The 24,121-nt window shown below is 34.5% G+C and overlaps 1 protein-coding gene and 1 long non-coding RNA gene across 4 annotated transcripts in view; one reads left to right on the top strand and one right to left on the bottom strand.

The window, feature by feature from the left end:
- Window positions 1-24,121, bottom strand: part of LOC114877790 (E3 ubiquitin-protein ligase MIB1) — a 480,657-nt gene that overhangs the window by 19,769 nt on the left and 436,767 nt on the right. The gene's annotated exons all lie outside the window — the stretch shown is intronic.
- On the top strand, window positions 3,802-7,082 carry LOC114871440. The gene is made up of 3 exons (XR_003788577.2): window positions 3,802-4,088; window positions 4,835-4,935; window positions 5,262-7,082. It is a non-coding gene; the product is annotated as an uncharacterized LOC114871440 (long non-coding RNA).

Genomic DNA, 24,121 nt, shown 5'->3' with positions numbered 1-24,121 from the left:
AACGGTACTACCAGAAGTATCCAAGGAGATTTTCATCAGCGTCGTACAATCCCTTAATAACGTTTCCGCTGGAGGAAAGCTTGGTCCCGTCAATCGACCGGTTGATGGTTTCTCTAAAATATCTATTAACCCCTTTTCCGGGAAGAAGGATTCCGACGAAAATAACTTGTTTCTATGTATTGTTGCGGGCTAAGAAAGTAACAGGGGTTGATAAATTAAATGAATTTTGAAGTTGGAATTAGGAATCGTTTCGGTGGCTACTAATTTAGAATGGTACTCGATATTGCAAACCAAACTGTATCAATTTAAAGCTTCAAATTTTGTAAAAATTTCAATTCAATATTTTAAAAAAATGAATAGTTGAAGTGATTAAGGATTGGATGTTTAATAATGGATTAATCAACTATTTATTCTAATACAGAACTAGTTTATGTTGAGATAATTGATAAAACGTTTATAATATCATTTTTAATAAACCTTAAGCTTTAAATTGATATGCTATAAGTGCAATTTTATGTTACTTTTATGTCACCAAATCCTTCTAGAATTTATATGCATCAAAATTAATCATTGTTCACCCTAACTTTCAAGCAGCCATTTTATATCAAAATTCTTAATGAATCTTTTACGTGGTCATATTCATTAAGCTCCAACCTTCAAACTGATATATCACAAGTGCCATTTTACAATAATTTTATGTCATGAAATTGTGTCAAAATTGTTCCGTTTCAAAATCTTTCATCTGATATATTTACATTCTTTGACGCAACTTAAGTGTGTAAACATCCGCAGTCTACTAATCATTGCAAGTTATTTTTAAGTATTTTAAGAATTGAAAATGCTTCTCTATCCTCGTTTCTCTTCTGATGCACCCATGGTATTTAAAAGTCCGTGATACATATGTTATTTGCTAAGGAGTATCAGAGGCAAGTTCGCGACATGATCAAATAAAACTGTAATTAATTACAGCTATAACATCACATTGTAGAAGCGTTGGCCGTTTGCCAGTACCGTTATTGCTGCAAATAACTTTCTATAAATAATACTTGCGACAAGCGATCTCTCTAGCCAGCTTGCATTTCGAATATAAGCCTCACTTAACAGTGACATCGATTAGAATTCACTGCCCTGTTCGATCACGAATCTATAAAAAATTATATTTCAAAGGAAAATCATTTTTAGCTTCAACCCTTTCACTATGCTCGCCTCTGTCGGAAATTGTATTTTATATTAAATTATTAAATTTTATCTATTGTAATTACAATCAGGAAAATCACAATTCAATATTTTAAATATTGTAAGTGCTATAATAATTTATATGTGACAAAATTTACATATTGGTGGTGGAAATTGTCGAATCAGTGGGTTCAGGTTAGGTTAGTTGAAGAGAGGTTAAGTTATGTAAGGTTAGGTTCACAATTAGTTCACTTTAAATAAGGGGAACGTTAAGTTTGTTATTTAGATAATTGAAGATAAAAATTCGAAAAAATTCTGATTTACAAATTTTGCATTTTATTATTATGAAGCATGATTGAAATAAAGAAAAGAAGGATATTTATTGAAGGAACGTGTAAGGTTAATAATATTTTTCTCAGAAGAATGGATATTATTTTCCTGGGAAAATTTAATGAAACTTCCTTTTGAAGAAGAAAAGAGAATTTTCAAAGAGGAAGCTTCCTTGCCTGATTACAGATCCGCAGGCGTTTTATTATCAGTTTGAGATACACGTTTCATTAGGTGTTCGCGACACCGGCCATAAAGTCATAGTTTAAAGGAGTTTAATAGGATCAATTTAGTTATTTTCAGGGGCCACGTTACGTGGCTTGTTTACGGGACGAAATTTCCTTAAGCTGACGCGGAAAAATGTCACGTATAAAAGGCATTAAGGATTAATAGGATCGTTTGACACTTTTACTGCGACTCGAGCTGCCAGCAATTTATGTACCTCACATCTCTTAATTTTTCACTGTTAACGTAAATCTGACTCGTTTAAATTTATGACGGGAGCAATTATTATTCTTCGAAATTAAGAAAAATTCACCGAAAATTTTAATTCTTCATTGAAACATTTAACTCGGATGATGAAACTAAATTGGATTATACAATTATTCATAAATAATAGTGGAATGCAAAGGATGCAAAGGATCAGTTCTTCCACCAGAAGTGGTTGCCAAATATTCAACTGAAAATAACTTGTATAACGCGTATACTTAATCACTCATGCATGTTAGTTAATCTGATCATTCGCAGCAACGGGAAACAATGAAATTAATTCTGGAAGGATATTCGACTATTTTATACAGTAACTAACGTGTACCACCAGCTATTTTCATAATTAATGAACAAACACCTAGGTCTAAGTAAAGAAATCATTTAACAAATTATGAAAATCAGGAAAGAAGAAAGGAACAAAACTGCTATGATTTTTAAAAATATGAGTTACGTGAGAGTTAAAGGATGATAGTTTTGAAATTCGAACGAAAGATGATCACAGAACAAAAATATTACATGATGGTGACAGAAGCTGACGAATTTATTTTTGGAGGGTATTGAATCATCTGTTATGCATAAAAATATCCTGCAAACGGAAACTAAAAATGTTGTACGATGACAAAAAATTTTATAGTTTTACACACGTAGAATATCAAATTTTTATATTTCGTTTGTTCGAAACATTTCAAATAGCTATTTTTCAATACTTAACAAATAATTATTTGTAATTGGTGCTTTCAGTAAAATGAATCACGAATTCTTGAATTTGTTGGAAATTCAGATGTGAATGAAATGAGACTTAAAGCAAGAGTACATCCATTAAATAAATAAATTTATATTAAATTTTAATATTTTCTAAATTTTGTTTTATAATAGAATAAAATATTCAATCACACGTACTTCATTAATGTTCGCTGCATAGAATGCCTAATTGCCAGTTGCAGGAAACAATGACTAATTTCAAAACACAAAGTCTGACGTGATTTCATGACATAAAAGTGCCGCTAAATTTCACTTTACTTACATTAATTTGACGTTTAAGATCTGATAAAAATTACTACATAAAGGATTTACCGTGTTTCCTTATCACTGCACATGAATCTTCTACAATATCTTATCCCATTAAGAAGAGATTTTCATTAAATTTCAATTTAAAATTTGTTTACCTGAATTGCAATTGAAATTTGCATTCGATATATATTACTCCTAAAGAAATTCATTAAAAATTTAAAATTCAGAATAACATGATTTGTAAATTCTGAAATGGTGCTCATGGTAAAAAATGAATCAAATGTTTAGTAAACAACGAAAAGAATTCCAACCATCCGATTCAACGATGAAATAAAAGTCCAACATCCAGGCTGGTCAATCGTAAATTCCATAGAGAAGAACAATTTCATTGGTATTAGCGTAGCGGCAAAGGGTTGAACGTCATCGTATCGGGTCCTCCTCGGATTCCCTGTTTAACGACGCAAGAAGGGGCGAGGAACTCTGTACGGGTACGTCTTTGTACGGTATCGCGAGTAGAGAAAAGAAGACGAAAAGGATGAAAAGAAGAAGAAGAAGGCGATGGAGCGTGAGGGGCAGAAGCCTAAAGGGAGGGAAAAGGGGGAGCAAAGGAGGAACGAGACAGAGGCCTGGGTAAGTTATCACTCGAGTCTGAACCAGGAATAGTCGCCATGTGGTGGCAGCCGTGGGACTGACTATTTTCGGGTAAAGACAAATTTGGCGCGATGCGCTACGAGGGAGCAAGCAAGCCTCGTGGTAGTCTCAAGTGTAAGCTTACATGTGCCGGGGGGTGTCGGCCACGACACGGAGAGGCCAATGGGATCTGTGCGGCCATTTTTAGAGGGCTCGTTGAAGCAACCGTGCTCAAAGCATTGGCAGCATTCAGTCTGAAGCAGTCAGTCGGTTCGGAGGATTCGCTTAGAGACTTCTTCTTCTTCTTCTTCTTCTTCTTCACTTCTCTTTGATCGTTGCAACTCGCGGCCCAGAGAATCCTCGACCTCTTAAAGGACCACCAGCTCGAGGTCCAACATGGAGGACCGGCCGGGAGCACCCTTGTCCGCGAACAAATCGAATAGCAAGTGCGAGATGTACGTATCAGGTACTTGGCGAATGATCCTGGTGAAACGTATCGGTTTTCAGGACCACGTTCGATTCATCCGAACGTCGTGGATCTCGATTCAGTGGATTACGTAACCCGGAAGAGACGAAGAAAAGTGGTAGAATCGTTCGTCGAGAAAGAGATAAGAGGGATCATCATCATTCCGAACCGGGCGACTGTTCCGTGCTTCCTTACTTCCCATAGTGAATGTGACGTATGGAATGTAAAGAAGTATGGAGCTGCGCCCAGGTGACCCAATGGAACCGGAACCACTGCGTGGGATTCGTTCGACCAGCTGATCAAACAATTCACCTGAACACATGTCTCCTCGACAAGATTTCAGGGAAATCGTAGTTGGGGAAAGTAAGCGGTGATTAGAATGTTTCGAAAACAATTTTCATCGAGGCTGTTCGTGAAGAATTCAGGAGAACGAGAATGTAACGAGATGTTATTGTAATCGAGAGATATATTGCATTAACATTGCCTGCTCCCTGGGTAGAGCCGGCCTACAGGTCAGAAATAGAGCCAGTTCCACGTATCCCGTAACGTGACTCTCGCATCTCTCTACGTCCATGTGGCCTCTCGTGTTCTCTATTTACGGTTTCTCTGACTACCATGTGGTCGCCAGCTTTATTTAAATCGGCAAAATATTTCAAGCTGTTCCCAGGGCCTGTTTTCTCTCTCCCGCCGAGCGAGCCAGCCACGATTCACCAGCTAGAAATTTTCTTCTTGCAGATGCAACCCGGGAAAAAAGTGTGCTCTCTTTCACTGGTGTCGCGATCATTTTTCTTTTTACACTTGTGATACGTGTCTCGACGCTAATCACCCATGTGATTGTAAGTATTAAACGTAGAAACAAATAATTTACTACACAAAATTTTATTTGCAACTAGAAATTTTTTATTTCTAATTGTAACACGAACATTTTTATCTCAAGCCTTCTATTTTGAACTCTAAACGCTTTATAATAATTGGGACAACTATAGAAGCGAAAGGGTTAAGTAGCAATTTAATCTGAAGCGTTTGATGTTTAAATTAAAAAAAAAGGGGGCTAGAGCAGTAATTACGTAGACACTCCGATATCCCTGTCGAGTTTATGTAATATCACGATAAGAAGCGTTCGCCTTGTGAATTGATTAAATCCTGGCTAATTTTATTGCAGAGTTCAGACGATGGAAGGGGATGAAAAATTGTGAAAAGGAGAGGGAGAGGCAGAAAGGAAGGAGATCCTCTGGTTGAACGTTGAAGTCAAAAATAGGATGAACGCATGGTCACCAGTGTATTTCCATAAATGAGTTCTCCGGTTACAGGGTCTATTTCCGGGCCTGAGCCGGCGACCGGAGTTACAGCCAATTACAATCGACTCCAGGATGGTACACGATGCCTTGGGTATTAGGGATCTAGGGATCGATCGCTATGTAACGATGTAATTGCGAGTAAAACGAGCTGATTCACATGTATTACGGCTGTTAAGGAAGATCGTGGAGATTGTGATTACGTAGAAATGTTTAGAGAGTGACGTCAATGAGCATCAGTGACGTAATTCAAGTATACTTCAAACAGTTTCGAACAGATCAGAAGTATGTATATCTAAAAAAAGAAGCTATACTTGTGAATAGACTTAGACGAGAAGGATTCGATTGGTACTTTGAGAAACGTGAAAAGTTGGAGGCAGACCAAATCTGGCCTCCCTAGAAAAAATAGAGATATCTCAGAATCTTAATTTTGATAATATTAATATTATAAGTGCTTTATAAACAAAATCAAATGAAGTATTGTATATAACTCAAAAGTACCTACGAATAACAGTTAAAATATTAATTCAACTCTTCCCGCGTAAACGTTTATACGCAAGTGGTGGGAGGCTACAGACCTATATGTAGGAGGCCCCCTTCGTTACAATGTAATTTTCCTGAATGATGGCTACGGTGGGGGGGGGATCAGGATATTATTTTAATTTATATAATTATATTATATTATATTATTCACTATTTTAGATATGAAATTAAGTCAATAACCTTTTGAAGGCAGTGTGTTAAATTAAACGCATTAATGGATTTAATAATCTTTATGGAAGAATATTTAATTTTCCACAGTATGTAAATAGAAATGTGAGTGACAAAAATGAAGGAAGCATGATACAGTTTAAAATAACTAAATGTTATTAATATTAGAGTAAGCAAACCCATCATACTGATCGATTTTAAGTTATAAGAATTATTAAGACGCTTTTACTGAAATAGATGTTAATTTCTGTTAAGATAAAGTATAATTTTTAATTTTTCGAATATATTCTACTTTAAAATTAGATACATGCTGCTTGTTATATTGTTAATTATTAATGTGAAAGTATTTTAATAAGTGTTTGTTGAATAATAACGTGGTCGTATTATAAAACAATGATGTAGTAGATATTTATACTTTTTCAAAGATGAAGACAATATTTGTTAATATTTTACGGGTCCATTTTTAAGAACATAAATTATTAAATTACTGTGCACATTTGTTATTCGAGTTAATTATGTACACCACGATTTCAAAAATGTTTGTAAAGAAAAGAAAAATTGAAATTTTATACATGAAACACAAAAACATGAAATTATTTGTCTGTTTATGTCAGAAAATTTGTATTCTGACTTCAATTTCACTTATTTATTATAATACTCTATTCTGAAAATAGACCAATTTTTGCAATGTCATTTAAAAAGATATTATTCCTTTTCATTGAGTATTTACTTTTTTGTAATTGAACTATGTAATATTACATTTATTAATAATTCATTAAATTATGATATTACATACAATCATCATTTTTAATCATCATTATATCTCTGTATTATTAATCCATTACAGGAATATTTTGTAAACGTGTGAAGGATTATTATTTAACCACAGAATTGATAATGGTACTGATGTAAATTTAATGGAACATGATTTATTTATTGTACATAAATAATGATGATAAAAGACATTTATAATCATACTTGGGTTATATCAATGGATTAATGTTATAAACGATATTATTTTAAATTTCCTTTAAATGGTATTAATAAAATACAATTGTAAAATCTAATTTAAAATATCAGTATAACCGTTTAATAGTAATGATTTTTATTAATTAATATTTTCAAGAAATCAACCTATTTAAATTAAATATGTAAAAGGAGTGGCAATACGAGCAAAAAATAATTTCAAAAATAAATTATCTAAAACTCGAGTAATGTAATATTCTACCGACTCAGAAACCGAATCTTTTTTCAAAATGACATTATTAAATAAATATTTATTGAAAATTTGAACGTATCATACCTAAGGTGGTATGCAGTTCATTCGAACTCCGTAACAGGGCGCTGATACCAGAGCGTCGATAAAATCATCATTTACTTCAAAATTTCAAATATTTCTACAAATTTTGAATAATTAATTTTCTTCCTTAAAAGCAACAGTAATAGACCACTATTATATTTTCAAAATGGGCCAATTTTAAGTTTAATTAAATTAATTTATTCACGTCTAACTCCATATTACTATGATTTAAACAATATTTGTAATAACAGGAAAATTAGGAATGAACATTTATTCATTACATTTAGTGCATTTCACTTTTATCTTTCGAGATAGTTAGAAGAAAATTATTTTTCACGTATAAGAGTGAAATTTTCAGAATAATAACACAAAGTACTGGTAAAGGTAATTTATGGAAACAGACATTAGCCTGATTAAATTTTCTTATATGAACCCCGAAAAAGGGAAGGAAAAGAAGAATGCAAGAACATCAAACGACATCATTCTCCCACATTCGCCATTAACATTTCTCCCGTACACCGTTCTTCCAAAGCACAGATATAAATTTCGTTAAAAACTCTTGCAAGCCCTCGCGTCGTCTCGCGCAAAAGCATAGTAAAATTCAGGCTCGTTTCAAATTCCCTTCTTCCCGTTCCATTTCCATTTATTTGAATCCCGCATCGAATATTCCTAACATACCTGTCCCCATTAAAATTCCCATTTTATCTGTTCCAGAAAGTATCCAATAGAATTTATTCACCGTTGCGTTCACGACGATCACAAAGAAACCGTGTCGGGTTTTCGTAATTTGTCGCGGCAAGAATGCATAGAATTTCTTGGAAAATAATTCCACGACAATTATGGAATAGTTACTACTTCGAAAGCAGCTAGTCGTTACGTTATTGTTAAAATAAGGGTAAAATAGTTAACTAGGTCAGCCCGAAAGGGAGTTATAGCCTTGGGTTCCACTTTTCAGAAAGTGCCATTCTGATTGTAAGTTTTCCATTTACAATGTCAAAAAGTATCGAATTTTTGTATCGCTGCCCTTTTCCTTTACAATTAAGTAATTTTATTTTATTTTAAGCCCCGGGTATCAGAAATCTTAATCCGGTTCTGCATAGGGCAAGAATAAAAATGCATTAAACAGCCGATTTATGAGGTTGAAACAGCGTTGCGTTGGTATGAACGTTCACCCTAATAAATAACTGACAGTCTAGGGTGCAATGACGGTGGTGGTGAGAGGGTTGCGAGTGGATGTGATCTCAGCTATGCGTGGAAGCTTCGACTATTCAGGATGCAGGCACGGCCGGATTTGCATTGCCGTCATTGTCGCGCGATTTGAATTGGTGACCCGTCGCGGTTTGCTTTCATGTATAATTGCATGTAATGCAAGGTGATCATGAATAATTCTAATACGATTCTTTATAAACCACCAAAAGATATTAAAATAAAAAATATATTTTTAATTAACCCTTGAGGGGACAACCGCTGAGAACTGGCAACTTAACCCTTTCGTGGGTATAACTTTTGTTATTTTGTAAAAAAGCAAAAATTTCAACATACAAAATATTAATCGAATATTCTTATACTGTCCTTTGCAAATAGGATTGTACTTTAGTTGATGAGAAAAATAATTCCTACTGCCTATGAAAGGGTTAAATTTAATTTTATAAACTATAATTATTTCCTGTATTAAAAATATTATCTTTCACTATATGAAACCCCTTCGTTTAAAAATTGCTATGTTTCTTAAGTCTGAATTAGGATTAATTCGATCACCGTCATTTAAGGGAGAAAATTTACTACAATTATTCTCTTTCATTAGCAAAAGTATTAAAATTCATCTAAATTGATTTCTTCGCCGTTATTAAGTGGCCATTAAATTCCGTCATAAGCAATAACTCAATTATCGACTCATGAGTTTAAACGTTCAGCGTTTTGTCGCGATCACGTGCATCGAATTCTGCAGAGTCAGAATATGCGTGCCATTCGATTTTACAAACAATTCACGGTAGGGAAAGGGTCAAAGTATGGGGGTTGAAACGGGGCGACCAGGTGAACATAGGCTGCAACGGTGTGGTATTAAATTTGTCGATGGCAAAATAGGTTTGCCTACCGTGGCGGTAATGCTCTTGATTAAGCCAAATGAGTTATGCTGATATTATTCCCGTAAAATAATAATATTAGCCCCCTTATTATCGGCTAATGTTGGCATTTGCATTAATGCCAGCTCAACTAATTGACGACGGGTCGCCACATTTTGTCTATTTGTCGCGCAGGTTACATCGCTTGACAATTGCGTTACTGTTCAACAATCGCATTGGTACTGAAACGAATATTATTTTTCGTAATAAAATAGGCCAATTTGTATGGTAATTATTTAAATTTCATAGATATTTCATTGGAATTAAGTGAAGGTTTCATGGTTGTAACGATGGAATACGGTTTTGTACATGAATTTGCTTCTGAATTAATAGTATCTACAGAATCTGATAAAATATGATCAGGACCGGATTAAAATTTCTGGAACCCGGAGCTATAATCTTCCTAATCAGACGCTAGATTTGATGATATAAAACTACCACCAAATAGCACTTATACCACATCAATTTGAAACTTAAAGATTGATTAAAATGACTGATCAATTTTAAATTGAAGCTCATTCTAACCATCAATTCCTTTGTTACAAAGTAACACTAACTAAGAATTGTTTCGTTACAAAATAACACGTTACAAAAGTTCAATCATTCCGGTCCGATAAATACCGTGGGTTAAGCGAATCGGTAGTCAAAGGCCTCCGGAGAGGGTTGTTAAGCATGCGACGCCAACAGAAGCTGCAGGGGTCAAATGACAGGCGAGCGTATCCATTGGCTACTCGGTACGATCGTCACGTTCTCTACGACAATTTATGACGATTGGAATAGCGGCCAGTTCAGCTGTTACACGTTCGTGTGCAACGATGCAGGACTACCAAAGTCGAGAACGAAACACCTTACCAAACTAGTTCAATTAGCAGAACAGCGTGAAAAAAATCATTCATTCTTGTATCAGTTTGTGCGCGAAATTCCTGATAAGAATAATTTATAGTACTATTTCCCTCAAGTATTTGTTCATCGTTAAGTATATTTCTATAATTAGGGTATGCAAGAATTTGAAAATTTTGAGTCGGGTTCTTGAAAGTATGAAGGTGCGACAACCTGAAAATTTCGGGTATCTCATGATCGACTCGACACGATTCATACAAACCCGATCCGATTCGACTTGACCGACGCGATCTAAGCAAATTCGATCCAACTCGATGCATGCAAATCCACCCCAACCCGACGCAATCTATGCATACTCGATTCGACCCGACCCACCTTAAAATCAATCATCGATGCAATTAAAATAAGCAGGTAATTAACGTAATTTCCTTCTCAAAATATCGAAATTATTCCTCATCTCTGCCTAATTGTCAGGTCACACCACGAATCACGTGTTCTCGATAATGAATTTAGCTAGCTAATAAATTCAAGCTATCAACGCATCAACGTTTCAGCTAGCCACGCTAATATAGTGCACATCCAGAGTGCTCGTTGACGTTAGTGCTATATTTGCAAATGTTATGCACGCGTCCAGAAGCCGCATAATATACACGATCGGAGCACTGACATAATAAAGATTTATTTACTCCGACAACCTATACATACAACTACCCCTGTATTCCCATCAGAACCCACGAATGTAATGGGCTAACGCTAGACTTAATTTATCATCGTTCCTGATGCGAAACTAACATCCCCAGGCTTGAATAGAAAATATTTTTTAAAAACATTTATATTATTTTATAAAGCAAAAAGTGATCTATAATGAAATAATTTAAAATTGAATAGTGGTAGTGAAATTTTTAAAAATTTGGTACACTTTTTATATACATATAAACGACGTTGATGAATTGCACCAGCATATCTAATATTCTTCGATGAGTATTCAAGAAAATACTATTTTCCAAGGTAGCGTAGTTTCTAAACAAAGTTTCGTCTGAACAATTCACTGTAATTTCCTCGGGACAACAACTCGTCTCTACGGAAGGCAACAACTTTTCCAGTGTTCTTGTATTCTCGGTTGTATCTAAATCGGTATTTCAGCAACGTTACTCTGCAAGAAGTCGTATGTAGGTAGCCATGGCTTCCGGTAGGATATTACCTTCTTCTGGAGGAACGCGCTGGAATGCTTGGCATTTAGGGGTACAATGAGAGAGACGGATGGAGACACGAGACTCGATACGCCGGGAATGGAACACACCACGGAGATTGTACTAATTAAGTCCCATCTCCCATTAATTGCCAACGTTCCTGTCTTGTCAATGCTCGTCGTTCGTCGCTATGGCTGCGGACACCAGCCGTTCATCGCTGCGGCTGTGGCTACCACTGACGTAGTTAACAGAATTTCGATATCGACATGCTCCACTTACGTAACTACTTACTTCTGAAAGCTGGATCGCGAGTTGCTTCAACTTCCCTTCGCTACGATAACAAGTCTGTTTCATCGCCTGATAAGATGTTTACAAAGTGAAATCATATAATATAATTCGTTTAGATTGAACGTTCGAGTAACTGACTCGAGTTTTTCTTTTCGATTCTACTTCATACTTTAACGTAATTTATATCGTTTTTGATTTTCGTAAATTTCAAAAAAAGATTTTAAATAAAAGTTAAACTGCTCTGTTCGAAAATCTACATTGCTTTTTTGTTTTAGAGTTTAATTTGAAAGTAGATATTACAAAATGAAAGCGTTTGATGCAATTGATCTATAATAATCAGGGGTGAATTTAAAAGTCTTGCTGGGAGGGATTCCTTTTTCCTAATTTAAAATTTTTAAGGATTAGAAGAAGAAAGAGTTTAATGCAATTGATGTGTTAGTATGAGAAAAACTATAAATATGAAAATATATGTAAATAAATTGAAGGCTATTAGCGTTTCATATTTGCACATTCATGAAAGTTGAATTAAAAATCGAATTATTTAAAAAAGAATGTAATCACGGACGAAGAGGTAACATAAATATTCAGTTTATCATAATCGATTATTTTAATTCAAATCAGACGAACGATAAAGTACTTTATAAAAGAATGAACAGGTTAATAATATTATTATCAAATAATGTTTTTCATATTTTGTCAAAACTTTGTATCAATATTATAATAAATTATAATAAACACGATTCTATAGTATAGAGTGATTTAAGTAGGATGACCTAACAACAACCTAACAGCAATGAAATATAAATTCTTCTGTTTATTATTACCAAATACTTGGAATTTAAAGCACAATCACAAGACGGTTTAATTAATCAGAAATGCATTCAATCTTGGGAACCTTCCTTTAAGAACTCAAATATTTCTGAAGTCATCGAGACACTTTGAAACATTAAAGAGCCCAGGTCCTATCCTGTTTTTAATTAACTCTGCATAGAATTCAAGGGAAGTCAGCTTGGATCCTCGTCGAAGGCAAGCGATATTGAATTCGCGGATAACTTTTCATGGAGTTAGACCTCGTCTCTACCCTGGCACGTCGTTAAGGGAGCCCCAGAGGGAACGAAGGAAAAGTACGATTTTATCGGACTGCAAGTCTAGAGCTAAGGAAAAAGTAGTGTACGTGTTTACATTACCAAGTAACTGCAGCTGCACTCTCGTTGCATCTTGCTCCACTTTATTATTTAAATATTCCTCCTCTTTCATTGTTGTTTCTCGATTACCTCGTGTTGCAAGAAACATCAACTTGTTTGTTTTCTTTTAGTTTGCATTGTTAACTCTTTCGCTACGAACGACGTATATATACGGTGTCCAAAGAGAAGTCAGATTTACAAAAATTTTGTAAGATATGGTAATTTATAAAATTTCAACAAGTTGGCTATACAACATTTTTGTCATTAATAATATAAATACAAAAATGTAAGATCAAAGGCGGACACTCGGTTTCGAATAATTAGCCAATGCAAATTAATTTTTCGAAGTCAGCACAGATATACAGTAAGCAACTATAATCAAGATAAGTTTCACAATTAATTTTCGAAGTTTTAATTCGACGTCCAAGCCATATCCTTAAAGTTTTCTACGGTGCAGGTCAATTATCCACTCACTTCCTACTCTAACTACAAAGTATAACTTTTAATTTCCAAAACAGGATTGTTATTTTAATAGTGGGACGGTGTACCAAAACTTTTTAATGATTCTCCTGATTGTTCGAGCAAAATTATTATAACGTTCGGATCACTTTTTTTACTTTAGAAATTGTTGTTCGAAACTTTCGTGTAAGTTTATAAAAAAACTTTGAAAATTATCCTTCCTTTAACAGTAATTAAATTTACATCAGTAATTTTGAAAATAAAATTAAGAGGAACGTCACTTTGCAATTTTACTTTTTATCGAAAATATTAAGGAGAAAAAATTTTATATTATAAAATAAAAAATCATCATATTCATTAGGTAATGAATTACCATTTTGTAGGTAAAGTACTGGATAATAGTCGAGTTATAAGAAAATATATTTCCTGAAATGCGATAAAAAAATTTCAATCATCAAATTTTTCCACTATTGGTACCAATCTTTCTTCTCCATTGTTAGGACAAGTGCAATTTGTTTCAAGTAATAACGATCAATCTAGAGATTTTTAACAATAAATTGAAGAGCACTTGACGAACACGATTCGTCGTTGTCATTATACTGTAGGGTCTTGACATGATTATTAATTGTGGCTTGAAAGCGTAGAATATTTCAAGAGTTAAAAATATATTTTATATTATACAATTTGATACCATTCGTTAAGTTATCTCATTTTCAATCATTTGGCAGTGGGTCACTAATTTGAATTTCATTTCAGACCCTTATTTCCTTTCATTTTGAAAATTTTTTTTCTCATTTTCAAAAATTTTATGTCTAAACTTAATATCTAGGTCATGATTGATCCGAATTAAAATATTATCTAGTTAAATATACTTTTAATTAAATTTTTTAAGAATATTACATTTTCCTTGCCATTTTTCTCATGCAACAAAGTATAATAATTTGAAATATTTTTCTTATTCTTTTTAATAGAAAAAAATATAAAATATTAAGGATATTTCACTGAAGGGAAAGAAAATTGTTCGATCAAAAATGATGTTTGATACCTGATGAAACTTTTCCCAAGTTTAAGCTGTTTGAAATTTCCCTTCATGTTAAATAAGGCCAGATGATTTTATTGATTGCTCCGTGATATTGCTTGGCTGCATTCTATTTAATATCATACCATCAACTTATCAAACATTTGACGTGGAATTCAATACTACAACGCTATCCCTCAACGAAATTAACTATTCTTGCCCGTTCCTTATACAAAATTTTCAACTATTTACCACGAATGTTTATTATGAAATACCTGTGTGAGGAATTCTAACGTTCTTACAATAACAAGAAGTCATAAATGCTTGATAATGTACAGTCAGTGTAAGAATAAAATGTCATAATTTTCTTTTAATTAATTCAGTATGTATAGTTTAGGATTGCAAACTTTGATTATGAATGAAACAATTTTTCAACTAATTTTTTACTTTTCGTTTTTAAAAATTAAAAACAAAGAAAATAATAGACTAAACAAAAGCTAAATCAATTTTGTCATTAAAAAGAAAAATAAGAACAAAGAAAAGCAGCAAAATTCATTTATGAAGAGAACAAATAATTAACAAAATGCTAAAGAAATAATAACTTTAGAAAACAAAAAATACAAAAATTTATCAAGTAAGACATATAGCTTATACAACCATTTGCATTTTTACTAATTTTCTTGAAAACTAACAAACTTTCCACAAAACCAAAAGAATCCAGATGAAAACTGTCCAGTTGGTAATCATGATCTAATTTGAGGTGCTATTCCGGAATCACCCTACGATATTCAACGTGTGAAATTTCAGTTAGTACTATTCTTAGATCGTTGCGCATTATTTTTCTTTCATTTTCTAAACTAAATATCATTTTCAATGACGTACATCATACAAAGCCATCGTTCCATGGAAAATATACATAGCCTTGCGTGTACCGGACCGATAGGACCGTACGAAATTCCATTAGGAAGGCCCGCAAATATTTGTCTTCGAAACCAGAACCGTTTAACTGATTTTCCCTATAATCAGAGAAGCCCAGGGGTCAGATCGAACCGGGTCAAACAATATGGACAACGTTCAACAGCCGTCGCGTCGATTAAACAGATTGGCATATTTAAATGAATCCGAAATTAGATCGACTGCTCATCAACGTATATACGTCCCATCTGTCCAATCTTCATCGTCCAATTTTCAATGGGGCCGTCGATGTTCACTTGACAAATTCATCTGGACGAGAGGAATATATCCGTCGTTTGCCAGTTTCCGCACGTAAGCGAAACGTCAGCTTTTCGAGTTCCTTCGAGTTGGGCACTCGCCACCTGTCTCTTACTCCTCGTCCTTCTGCCTATTTCTCTTCCGTCGACACCGAATCCACCAACTTGCCCCTTGTCCTGGTGTCGGGACACTTTGTCGCCGTAAGCGGGTTGCGATTCCCTCCTTGATGAGACAGACGGAGAAACCTGCGTTGCACGAATCGCGACATTATTCGTGTTGACGCTGCATACCGATTCGCCGAGGACCGCAGGAGAATTTGGCGATCGCGTGTTTTCGTTAAAACCGAAATCCCTGTATTATTTATGAGCTTGTAGACTTCGGTTGCTTTCGAAAAAAGGATTTTCTTTCTATTTATTTCAGCGAGTTTGGTTACAATCGGTTACTTAAAACTGATGCTGCAATATTAGAATATATATTAAAAAGTTAAAAGTTTCTCTACCTTGAAATTCAGCCCCCTCCCTATTCACGATTTACCATTAATCAGGAAATTAACAGTCGAGTGTTTTAATAACTTTTGAATGTGTCATAGAATTATATATCGATCATTAGATGATCGTTTGAACAATATACGACATCTCGAATCGATTTATCTGTTACAGAAGGAAACGGAGGGAAAAAAAAAACGGTAAGCAGCTCACGAAGAGGCGCTTCGACACCGATTGAAAGTTCGCGTGTTCGTGCCGAAGGTGTTGAGTGCATTTCCTCGGGCATGACGTGAATGGCCGATCGAAAGGAGGCGAGTTTTAAAATAAGACAAAGGCCCTGGCCTCTTAGTTCCCGCGGCGATCGTTTCAGCAGGACGATCACGCGCCAACGGCCGTCCAACTTTGTCGGCTAATCAGAAAAATCCACACTCCGTCGACCTTATTGAATTGTCCCTGACAACTGGGAGCTCCTTTTTGTCCCTGATGACAGCAGCCTATCCTATCCGAACGGAAGAGGACAATCGACTGTTATTTTCAACCTGATCCTTTGCTTTTCCTTCATATCCCTTTTCGTTTTCCGACCATGAAACTTACTAACTGATTGGATAGAGATGCTGTTAAGGCTTTCTTCTTGATCAACTATACCCTTCCATAACTTCTACGAGTTTTGATAAAATGACTTGTAAAAATTTGTCTTGTTATAAATATATATGAAAAACATCAGCTAAGTGTGTCTGATAATTTAATTGTTAAAAATTATATTGAAAATAGGGGAATATCCTTAAGGGTAGTCTGATACTATTTTATGACATAAAAGTATTGCAAAATAGCATTTATAATATATCAAATTAAAGCTTAAGATTTTCTAAAAATAACTGCATAAACACTTCATCGATGTTCCTAATAGAAAATGGCTGATTCATAGTTAGAAGAAGAATCAAAAGAGGAATCTAAATTCCCCTCTAAACGTTGACAATTCCCATTAACCTTGTATGCATTGTCACTAACTATTTCATAGCGCGATATTTTCTCGTTGGTCAACAGTTTCCGGAAAATTTGAACGTCATCGAATTATGGGGTGGCGAATAGAGAAGGGTTCGTGCAATGTACGACAGGGTAGATTTAAACGAATCATTCTTTATCATAATGGTTCGCAGGTATCTGATAGATAAATTGACGCGTTATTAGCGCGTATAAACGCGGAAATAAAATCGATGCGAGTCGCGAACTGCCGGCGATAGCGGGGGAGGGTTGCAGGATCGATCGAACGGCCGATTCGAAAGCGTTCACCTGCGAAAACACACGGGAAATTTGAGACCGTCGGTGCCGTTGCGAGCACCCAGCAACGACTCAATGTTATCGAATTAATTGCCAGTGGAATGCAAAGTTTGCCGGAACAAATGCGAACCCGATATTGAGATATCGTGTGCGCGCATATGTTGCTCCTCTGAAACGTGTGCCGTGCGTACGTTCGCCATGAACGTTGATCTTGCACCAAAATCGGCCGAAATTCGTGGCGATAAGAGGCTCTTTTTGGAATTTTTCTTTTCTTTTCGAGCAAAAAAAAAAATGGCAATCTGTTTTTGGATAGGGTATATATACGTCCTTTATAGCGAAAGAGTTAAAATTAGAATAATTATTCTTTATTAGGTGTACAAATTAATTCTGTGCCTTTCCTTTTTTCTAATTGAAGATTTATTTTCAAAAAGTCAAGCTAACTTCAATTATTAAAGTAATTTTTATTTTCGCGCCACTATTCAGATGCACAGAAGCGTGGAAATATATTCAATTTGAAATAGTAATTAAGAAGGCGTAGTGATAATGGTACAGAATTAATTTATTAAATGATAACATATATCGATTTTTATTAAATATGTCACACATGGTTGGAATTTACGTTTCTCCATAAAGGCCAACCAGTAAATTTATTTATCTGGGTGAGAAATCGAACCATTCAATTAAATCCAGTCGTGCATCGTTGATTAATGCTTGGTAAACGAAAAAGAAACTTGTGGATATTGGAAGTAATCAAGCGATGAAATAAGGCTTTTTTGCGGCGTTTTAATTAAGGCAACTTCACATTTCGTTTGAACCGTTATACAGCGGGTGATCAAATTATTAGAGCCAATCGCACAAATTGACTAATTTACATAAAAATTATTAATTCTTAAATGAAAACCTAGTTAAACGGAGTTTTTGTTATTTTTTTATGATGTATTGATGGTTGTAAAGTTATGATACATAGTTGAAAAAAGTGAAAGTTCTTGACTGGTTTAGAAATTCTTCGGACCTCAACCCCATAGAAAATTTGTGGAAATATTTATTATTAGTAATAAATATCAATTAATTGAACGTTTGATAGAAGTGGCTCTAATAATTTGATCACCCACTGTAAATTTCTTTCTACGATTACGCATCTGCTAAAAATCGACAACAGAAATTATTCTAATCTTTAGACAAATTAAATTCGTTTTGTAATCTCACAGAGCAATGATAAAAGAAATATAACACATCCTACTTGTGTTGTTTAATTTCAATACGTTGCTTAAAAATCAGACGTAAAGCCGGTTAATTATGTTACTTAATTAAATATTTGTGGCGCTACGACCAATGAAGCAAAGATGAAATATACCCGCGTACATTACAACGGTCTGCTGCTAATTTCTGTGAATGTCCGTACGTTATATCATACGTACTACCTTTGTCAGTTTATTGCACCGTACACGCGCACACGGGCGGAAAATTCAAATAAAATATATCAGACACCGTCGTTGGTTAATAAGGTACGAAATTACAGGCAGGAATTCTCTGGAAATAGCCGACTGACAGTAAGCACCAGCATTAAATACGTTACTGTATAACATTCCTTGCCTCATCTCCAGGAACCATTATAATCTGTAAAATTAACGTCTCTTTTCAAAGGAACTATTAAGCCGAGAATGAGAACACTTGTCATATCTTTTCACGAATTTTCGTTTTCGTTTGACTTCTTTTAATAAAATTTCAATAAGACTTTTTCGAAGAAATATTGTTCAGTCTTGTAAAATTTTTTCAAGTGCTAAATATTCTTATAAATTTTGGCAAATGTAATTTTTACAAAGATTCTTAATAATCTAGAGATATCACGCTGTGGTGAATGGATACTTTGATTGATTAAGTTGTAAAATTTTTTAATTTAGACACGTAATTAGTAAAAATGCAAAGAGATCTACTTTTGTCAGTCATCAGCACTTTTAATTAAAAAAGGGATTTTACCTTGCAATGGTATCACTGCATTTCGTCATGAATTTAAGCTTCCATTTGCTTTACTTCCATGTCATCAAATTATATCAGACTTCCTATGTTTCAAAATCCACCGTTTGATGTTCAACAATACTATTATTACAATATAATATAGACGATAGCCTTTATTAGTATTTCCATTAAAAATGGTCGAAATGGCCAGGTCTGTACAGCGTGAAATGATGAAGAAGGGAAAAAATGGTTGGCTTCGAGCCACCTAATATCCCATTCCTCTTTACACCGTCCTCTCGTCATTCCTTTTTACATTTCCCTCGTCATTTTATTCGCCATCACTTGGCCCTCTTCTCATCCGAAAATTCTCTCTCCTAGCTTGTTAGATCCGCAGATATTCTTCGCGTACGCCGGAAGTGGAGGGCTTCGAAGCCGCATCGGAAAATCCGTAGGTCACACCTGTCGACCCGATACGCGTCTTCTCTGATGCATATATGCATGCACGTTATGCATAATCTACCAGGCGCATCGTGACCCAGGACCACGATGCCACCAGAATGGATCGCGTAACGCGGCCTCTGCCTGGGCAGAATTCTATCCACCTTCGAGCCACTCCACGGAAACTGCTATTTGCTGATCGATTTTGATAAGATCCAGCGAACTTCGAAGGGAAGGATAGCAACTCGTGCGAAGATTATTCGCCACTGCCACTGTGTTGGACATTGTTTGCGAAGCTGGTTGCTTGTTGATGCTTTTATATAGTACGTTTCACGCTGCATGAAATTTAATGTGAATGGTAGAAGTTTGAAAGTGGGTTGAAAAATTAAAGATGTTCTTCGACTTCCTCCTTGCAGGAAGTCGTTGTCCAGGAAGAATGGCAAAACCCAAAGGAAATATAGTTCTGAAGTTTCGATTTTTGTTTTGAGTTCTGTTGCAATTTCATTCGTGTGAAAATTATTGAAAGTCTAATAGAGATGAAAAATAAAAGGAAAAACAGGAGACAAATTACTTACTGATTCTTTAATTTTTTTTCTGAGGTAAAATAGTGACTCTTGTGTTAATACTTTAAATAAAGCAGCAAGGCTATATTTGGGAGTCAAAAAAAGATTAGTATCCTATTTTTATTAAAAATTATGGAAGACTTTACGACACATGTAATATTGTATTTTATTATTATATTGTTATTATATTGTATTTTATAAAATGTTAAAAATTAAAAGCAATATAATTACTGGTTATATTTCAGTCATTATGCAAAATAAAAAATGAATGACCCCAGTTTTTCAGAAATAACAGATGTTAGTAGAATGAGTTAATATGGGCTTTTCTAATATGTAGTTAATTATTGAAATGCTGTTCGTTGCCTTTTATATATCAAAGAGTTCCTAATAGGACAATTCTCCTCGACACCATTCTGAAAAGTACTTTACGGAACATGTTATTTTCTGGTCCACTTTAACGTTAGTTGGAATCGAGTTTGCTACGGAAGTTAATAGTTGTTTAACGTCAGTTTGGTCATTGCCTACCACTCGAATCTCGATTTCTTACGGATCGACTCGACGTTTTCCAAATTACTCAGAAATTTACTCGATAGACTCTTGAGATTCTTTAAATTACCCTCGCTAACTTTTTCCTTGTATTAAACGCGATTTTCTCGTAACAGAGCAACCAATGAAAGTTCAATACTTTAAAGTTCAAATAAAAAATGAAACTTTTTAATTCAAAAGATTTGCTTTTTCCTACATAATATCTTCAATTGGATAAAAGTAAAAAATTATTTAATATAATATACTTCATTAAAGAAAGAATATATTATTTGACTAATTAAGATAATTTCTTTTGAAATATTAATTAAAATTTCTTTTTATCCTTGAACGATGAATGTAACATTTATTTTTTATTTCCTAGCAAACATAACTATGAAATTCTTTTTTTATTTGTATTCTATTCTCTTTGAATCGAGTCAGTGTACAGGTTTCAAGATAAGACTAGTCTTTTTCATAAACGCACGATAGTTCCATTAATTTTATCTTCGAAGAAAATCTCGTCGAATCGACCACGGGCCGTGGCGTGAATTAGAGATTTAATCTGGAAGATTAGTTTTTCTATCATTCCAGTCGGCGAGAACGAAGAAGAAGAAGTAGAAGAAGAAGCTTTTTGGCTCGAGATTCTCGAAAGGTAGGTAATATGTGTGTCACGTGCTCGATAGCGCCTTTCCCTCCCCACCGTCATCTTCCACCCTTTCTATTGCATTCACCCTCGTCTGGAGCTAATTCCGAACTACTACTAGCGATGGGACCTGATCGACAGTTTATGGCTTTCGAACAACTATGCTCGTCAATAACGTTCTCTTACAATAACTATTCTCACAGTGTTTGGTACATTTCAAATAACAAAATTTTGAACATTGAAATTCAAACATAATTTCGTGACATAAAAGTATCACAAAATGACACTGTTTGAAGTTTAATGAAAATAACTACATAAATGTATCATTAATATTTGTAATATAATTTACTTGATTCCTCTTTAGAATAAAAACGGATCAACTAATTCACAGCTTAGCATTTTAAATTAATTTTCAATCGCTGTGTTATAAATTGGTAATAAATCATCGATGTGCATGTGTAGTAATTTTCATTGAACTTTAAGCTTTAAACTGATATACCATAAGCATCATTTCATATTGCTTTTATGTCATGAAATTGTATCAGACTTCGTATACTTCGAGATTGACTACATAATAATTTACGATTCTACTGTTTCGCCGGATTTATTGAATACTGTTTGGTAATGATTATAACAATTGATTTCTGACGTCATAGATTATTCTAAAGAGAAAATAGGTTGGTATTACATATTATATCCATGGTATAATTGTATCTATTGTTCAAGCATTGAATGAATGGGCACAGATTTAATTAAGTCAGTGAATAGCTATTGTTTGGATTCTGAACAAATTAATTTCTGGTATTTTTTGAATAATTCGTATTATTAAACTACTTAATGGAAGAATTTAAGTAAATTTATATTCAGATTCTTTTGATTTAATTGAAATTATATTGATACTTGTTTCTTTTTAAATAATTAATAGTAACAAATTGAAAATCAAAATTTCAATTCTAACTCTCTCACTTATTGAGGAAGGGGCCCGACTACAGATTTGCAAAATCCAGAGCAGTTGGCGTGTTTTGAAACTAAAAGTGACCGCGAAAGTCTTGCTGTCTCCTACCTTTGTACGAATTGTTAAGAGGCCTATTCATTTGAAATTGCCTCGGACACTCATCATACATCTTTATTCAATCAAATAAATGTTAAGAGAATGATTTCATTTGGAGGAATATTTAAAAAATCGAAATAAAGAGAGGTGGATACCCGGATACCCCGGATGTGTAACAACGTTGGTAAAGTTGGTTGTGTACATAAGGATTAAATTAATTTTTGCACCTGATACATCAAAACCAAAAAATCACTTCCCAAAATAAAAAAACCTGCCTCAGGGATCAAAATTAAAGTTTGCCTTGCACGGAAGTAAAATGTGTACAAAAAACTCGATTTTCACATCAATTTCCCGGTAACGTGGTCCACGTTAGTATCCGGCGTCTGAACGAGACCAGCATATAACGGTATAACGGCGTCCATAAAATAAAAATAAAATTACGGTAAAACGATCAATTAACGAAGTTGCCGATAAATCAATAGCCAGGAGAAATTAATACGTTCCTCGTCGAATATCGAATGTATCCTGCGGGGTGTTGGTCCCATCACTATATCGTCAAGTCACGTGCAACGCGTCAGGGCCGTAGGGTGGGCGCTCTAGGGGGAGCAAGAAGTAGTTGTTTCGTGAGCCGCATACGGAAAATAGCTTGGCTTCCGATAAACACCGGCGACGCGAGGCTACTGAAAATCGACGGACCGAAATGTCCGCGAAAGCTACGAATTTTCACGGGCATCTATCCAAACCTGATCAATCACGTGTCTCTACGTTTCTAATGGGGTGGGGGCGGAGACTCGACGTTCCTGATGAATCAAAAGAACTTTTGATAAAAGCTCCTTTAATATGTCGATAAGCCTGAGAAAATAAAAATTTCATTCTTTGAATTCAAAATGTTAGCTGTGCTGACAGTGTAGTAATAGTACTTCCCTACAGGGTAGTAATATGAGAACTATAACGCAAAAATAATTGTAACTTTGATTTAATGATAAATTAGTTTTTTAAAGAGAATAGTATAAAGGAAAAATAAATTAAATCCAATGTTATAATATGCAAAAATTTAAATAATAAATTGCTGTTTCACTTTTGCAAAGTTCAAATAATGTGGGTGCTTCGTTTGCACGATTTCAGCAGGATTGAAGGAGTTTCGTAATTGCCCATCAAAGAACTTATTGCCAGTAATATTGGTTCGTAGCTACTTGAATACGAACAGTGTCGTATTCACCATTTAACAAGCTATACGAGCTGTTCGATTAGCGGACGAATCTTGCTATAAGCCTTCAGATTATACAGGTTGGCAAAGCAGACAGTGCATCTAATTACATTTACACAGTCTGATCAAGTTCTAATGAGATTTTTAAGGAAGATTCTAGATAGAGCCAATATTATATCAATTTCCTAAAGTAACTTACCGCATTTTGAATAATCATAATAATTTATAAAACCTTGCAAAACCAATATACCACTGT

Source organism: Osmia bicornis, chromosome 2, assembly GCF_907164935.1.
Source record: "Osmia bicornis bicornis chromosome 2, iOsmBic2.1, whole genome shotgun sequence".
NCBI lineage: Eukaryota > Metazoa > Arthropoda > Insecta > Hymenoptera > Megachilidae > Osmia > Osmia bicornis.
Note: the sequence above shows the minus strand (reverse complement) of the source record. Positions and strands in the feature narration are given on the sequence as shown.